Consider the following 6,079-nt stretch of genomic DNA (forward strand, 5'->3'; position numbering starts at 1 on the left):
TCTTCCCGTGATAAATGGCACGGGCGTGCCTCCCAACCGAGGGTTCAACTGGACCTCCGCCCAGACTACAGACCAAACTTTGAACCACCATAACTTTAGGCTCAGTTGGAGCCAGGGCTCGATCCAAGTATTAAATTGAAGATAATATCAAGAGCTACAACTTTAGTTCAAGGTAAATCATGAGAAAACCTGGTTTAGTGGGTGAAAAACTTGGTTTACCAGACCCCTGTTTTCTTGGTTTTCCTACGCAGTTTGGAGGAGGTATAAAAGGATCAAGATCCTCATTCTTTGACTCATCTTGGGTTTGGGACTTCGTCCCTCTCCTTGGGGAAGGGTTCTCCCCTTAGGGGGAAACCCTAGATCTTCATTCTCCTCCATCCCTTGGCGATCCATCCATCTCCGGAACAATGAGGCATCCCCAAGACATTGGAATCATCAGCAAGCATCTAATCTTCCTCTTCTTCTCAAATCTAGGGTTGTAAGTATGTTTTTCTTTATATTTTGGGGCAGCTCATCTGAAACATCCCGTGGTAATCCCTCAAATTTTTATTTAATTAATTTTTTTTATATATATCAACTCACAAATCATAAGCTATGCAGATACTCATAGATCAAACCCTTCAAAAGTCTCAATTTATAGAAGGTAAAGGACAACCTCACGCTTAAGTGTTTACAAAAGGAATAATGAGTCCTCATTATCTTCCAAGAACCTCTCCCAAAGAAAGGAGTATACTCTGCACTCCTAAACGTTTGGATAGTGTCATGCGTCCATTTCGCCTCCTCGCCTACCCCGTCCACATGTCTTCCATCACATCCTGTTAGACCTCTTCACCTGTAACGTAGGCATCATGAGTTTACAAACCCAGCATGTACAATCCGATATAAGTAATATGACATCCATGAAGTAGCACAAATAATAACTAGTAGACATAAACTTATCTCAAAAACAGTAAACCGAAGAAAGGTATGATATGTAAAAGTTCCTACATAGCTAATAAGAGTGAATATGTCACATACCGGTAACCACAATTAGAGTCAGTCAACAGTCCCATGAACCTAGAGGTACCTCCTAGAGAACATACAGTCATATACCTGAAGCTAACAATAAATTACAGTATCAGTCATAAATTTACCGTATCAGTCATGTTTGGAAGGGCCCTCCCCGGAGCTCATTCCGGGTCACTTAACCCATACTGTCACCACATATACTCATACTCATCAAATTAGCTACATAGAAAACATAACCTATACATCTCCTACTTCGCAATTCTAGGTGCATAGTGCTATGAATTTTAAAGGTAACAAAGAGGGAACAATTACACAACATCATTCACTTCCATTCTACTTGTTCTGTCCAAACATTGCATTGACAATAGCATTAACCAGTTTAGCTTCCAATATCAATCATCCTCTATCAATTCTACTTCTCAAAGCTACACTAGCAAACATAACCAACACGAGAGCTAACAGGACATACATAACAAAAACAAGTGCAACAAATGCTAGAAATCAAATCCTAAATTCTCAAATTCCACTCCAACAGATATACCCCAGAAAATCCAGCGGTTAGGAGATAGCAACCAAGCCATTGAAACCCATTCACGAAACACTATACCAACTCCGTAAATTCGTTTAACACGAAGTAATGAAACCAACACCAAAAACATACAATAGCCCACCAAACCTGTTTAGAGAATTTATCCAACATGAAGAATCAAACACAACTGGGCAACTTCAAGAACATCAGCAACCAAAAACAGAGTTCGAACTCCACAGCAATGAAACAGAGCAATCTTGAAAGACAAATTCCATTTCAAATCCCAACTTCATCCAATGTTCAAGAGAACAAAAGAAAGCAGTGAGAACATTACAAACCCCACAAATTATCCCAACAATTTTTGCAAAGTTCCCAGATGCACAAAGAAACCAGTTCAACATCATCACAGCTAACCAAGGTTACCAAAGACTGGATCCCAAGATCAAGTTAACAAGAAGAAACCATGCGAAATTCATTTTGATCACAAACCATAGCAAAAGCTTTGTGAAAACCCAATTTGAAACCAGGGCCTCTCAGCAACCTCAAACCGAGACATAAGCACCACGGAGAAGAACCGATTCGCAAATCAATCCATCAATAGAACCTGATCCAACGTCAGGACAAAACCAAACTAACCATTCCCAATCACAAAAACCGAAATCTGTTGCAGAATCTCGAAGAAAAACCCCATTCGGAGCAGGGACACAAAGAGATTTGGAATCGCGTCACATTCAATCGATTCAATAACTGAACACCTTAAAATGCACTGAATCTCGGAAATCCACAGTCCAACATGGAAGTAGCGCAACATAGAATTAAATCCAAACCAGCTCCTCAACAAATTGGAAAAAAAACAATCTCAACTGGAACAAAAGGAGGCTCTGACGAAGATTGTTCAGAAATCGAAACCGCTTGCCATCCCAAACAAGAAACCCCGAATCAACAAGAAAGCTCAATCCATACCAAACACCAGGAAACAAGAACAGGTAAGAACAGCAAGGACAACACAAACCTCAATTCACAGCTCATACAGGAAGACAATCACTCTAAAACAACCTATCCTCATCACCTAGCTACTGATTCCTTTACCTCAATGAACTCATACCCACCCAAATCGAAGAGTACTTGCCTTTCCTTTCTTCGTTCCGCCGCCGGAAAAACCCTCGCCCACTGAGTTCGTGTCGCCGGTGTGGAGATTGCAATCCTCTTCGCCCGATCACGATGTCATCGGAAGGACTGACCTCTTGAGGGGGCTCCTGGCTGAGTCCCGAAGACCAGTGTAAGCTCGGCCGACGACCGCGAGATGTGCGTTACGGACGGAAACGGCGATTCGGGGAAAGGACGGTGCATGAGGTGAAAGAGTCCGTAACAGTGGTTGCCTAGTGTTTTTATACCTAGGTTATATAACACAGACTTAGTGTAATTAAAATGACTCGATTCCTAATTTTAAATGGGATGTCATACGTATGTTTCCTTTAGGTTCCCTACCTCTTTCTCCCTGAAATGTGCTGTACAAATTCATTTAAAATTCTAAAAATTCCCTAAAGTTCATAGAAAGTTTTATAACTTAATTCTTTAACTAGTGTTCATGTGACCCTAGAATATTTCATAAATAAATTTCTTAATTATGCTCGTGGGATTTTACTATTCTCCCCTTTATAAAAATTTCGTCCTTGAAATTTTGACTTACCAAATAATTTGGAGTAGCGGTTACACATTTCTAATTTTGGTCTCCCACGATAAACTCCAAATCCCCCCGTCGTTGGTTGGCGCAACTCTTTTGACGACTTTGCGCCATCTACATCCTATCTCAAATCTTGACCACTAGATTCACAATATGTGTCATAATTTCTAGGACCAGAATTGCCCTATCTCCTACCTCATCCACAAATTAGAAAGATAACTTATATCTAGCAAATTTATTCAAATTTCAATTGTTTTTGAAAATTTCCCTGAGATGCCGGATTTCAAGAAAGATATCAAAAGTATCTCATGTAGGACTGATCGACCTCAACTAAATTGTTTCAGTACTGGACAATTTTGATATGCTGATAAATATGTTGTCATATTATGCATTTGGCTTGTTTAATGATGTATGTATTACTAAATGTCATAAATTTAAATTAATTGTTATCATATAATTAAACATATCCAAATAAGATTCTACATCTCGCTATGAATGTGTCTTACTATAATTTGATTATAATAAACTTTACAACCTTAATGATTAGACTTCATAGAACTCATAATCATCCATTTTCATATTTTCTAATTGCATTTACTTATGGGGTCAATTCTAATATTAACAATCCAAACTTGTTGGTAGGCCAAATTTTCATTTCCACAGCCTTAAAAAAAATAAAGATTCTGACTTCCACAACCACCGAATGTGTTTAGAACTAGTTAGAAAATTGATCACATATCAAGCTCCTTGCAACTGCGCTATAAGTTTGTAGACAGGTTGATGTAGGTACTAATATGCTATAAGTTTGCTATGTTTGTCAAATTTTACCTTGTGATCATCCCCTATCATTTAGTACTAATGCATATATTATAACTTAATTCGAACATGACAATTTGTAGAAGTATTTATATTTAAGCATGTATAACAACTATTCTCTTCATGTGCCCAATTATATTAACTATAAGGTATCACGATATGGTGATCTTGATTCCATCCTAACCTTTTGTAGTGATGTATATCCGAACATGTACAAGACTATATCTAAAGAAAGGAAGCAGAACTTATGAACATACTTCACAAAATTCAAATCTGGAAATTTAATCCTAATAGAGGTCAATAGAATACATTGCTATATAAAATGGAACACCTACCACCTGTTGCCCATATCACCATATCATGAGTCTAATTCATTAAAGCATGCATTGCTTTTACAGACTAAGAAAAATAAGCATCCTGCTCTACAGATCATATAAACATCACAGAATCCAACAAAATCCCCAAAAATACTGCCAACACCCTTTAACTTAATGAGGCAGCCACCAAATTCCCCGTTGAAATTCCATAACACTTCACATTAAGTTACTCTAGGATCTAAAATTTAAACGTTGAATGAACCTATACACATGCAAAACAAATCTAGGATACTCTCCAAAGACACACCCATACTAACGTGGTCCAAGAGAACATCTCTAAACTTATACATTCAGCTCCTATATCTGATCACTTGCACAATCAAACTTAAAACACAACCCATATCAATCTAAGCTTAATCATAATAACAATATACTGGTCACGGAAAAATCCCAATAATACACAAGTGATCATGGTGAAATTCCAGCACTACCTAACGTTGTTCACAAAAAAATTCCAGCATACATAAATCTATACCCTAGATTTCAGCATTTACAAATCTGTCACAAGATTCCAGCAAGCGTAAACATGTTCATAAAGAAAATTCCAGTAATGCTAATCTGTGCTCATAATTCCAGCAATGCCATCAACTAACTTGTTCAAAAAAGTTCAACCTAATTCATCTATATAGGAATGCAAACCAATCCTCTCCAAAACAATCTCAACACACATTTTCAGAAAAGAATTCATTATCAAACATATTATATCTTTCAGAATCATCCATGGAAGCTCTGTCAGAAAGAGTCACAACCTACCCATTTTGTACAGCATAAATCCAGTGCTACCATGGAAAGAACTCGCTTTAAACTTGCATCAAAAACTCAATCTAACCATGGAAAAGAACACGATCGTTTAAACCCGAAGAAGTCACACAGAACGAACAAGAACCACAATCGGCACCCTAGAAAACTCTACCCTGTAACTACCATGGAAGAACACTTATCCAACTCAGAATATCCTAAAAACTAGTGTATATATAACTTTAATCTTAATACACTAGTCCTCTTACTATAATTGCATCCAAATAATTTTATAAACTTTTAGGGTTGATCATTTCCATTATTTCAAGTATATACATAAACATAGCTAAATTTATAACTATAAATTTAATTCTTACAGACTTGAAGGCAGGAGAAGCCGAGTTCCTGATGAGATGGCATGCACATACTGTCATTTAGGAGTGCCTGCTCTGATACCAACTGAAACATCCCGTGGTAATCCCTCAAATTTTTATTTAATTAATTTTTTTTATATATCAACTCACAAATCATAAGCTATGCAGATACTCATAGATCAAACCCTTCAAAAGTCTCAATTTATAGAAGGTAAAGGACAACCACATGCTTAAGTGTTTACAAAAGGAATAATGAGTCCTCATTATCTTCCAAGAACCTCTCCCAAAGAAAGGAGTATGCTCTGCACTCCTAAACGTCTGGTCAGTGCCATGCGCCCATCTCGCCTCCTCGCCTACCCCGCCCGCATGCCTTCCATCACATCCTGTTAGACCTCCTCACCTGTAACATAGGCATTATGAGTCTACGAACCCAGTATGTACAATCCGATATAAGTAATATGACATCCATGAAGTAGCAAAAATAATAACAAGTAGACATAAACTTATCTCAAATACAGTAAACCGAAGAAAGGTACGATATATAAAAGTTCCT

General features: G+C 37.6%; 1 long non-coding RNA gene across 1 annotated transcript; it reads right to left on the reverse strand.

Moving 5' to 3' along the window:
* Positions 1 to 607: 607 nt before the first annotated feature.
* Positions 608 to 2,952, reverse strand: LOC122001355. The gene is made up of 2 exons (XR_006117321.1): positions 2,647 to 2,952; positions 608 to 832 (listed from the first exon to the last, which is right to left on the reverse strand). It is a non-coding gene; the product is annotated as an uncharacterized LOC122001355 (long non-coding RNA).
* Positions 2,953 to 6,079: the final 3,127 nt, after the last annotated feature.

Source organism: Zingiber officinale, chromosome 7A (genome assembly GCF_018446385.1).
Source record: "Zingiber officinale cultivar Zhangliang chromosome 7A, Zo_v1.1, whole genome shotgun sequence".
Lineage (NCBI taxonomy): Eukaryota > Viridiplantae > Streptophyta > Magnoliopsida > Zingiberales > Zingiberaceae > Zingiber > Zingiber officinale.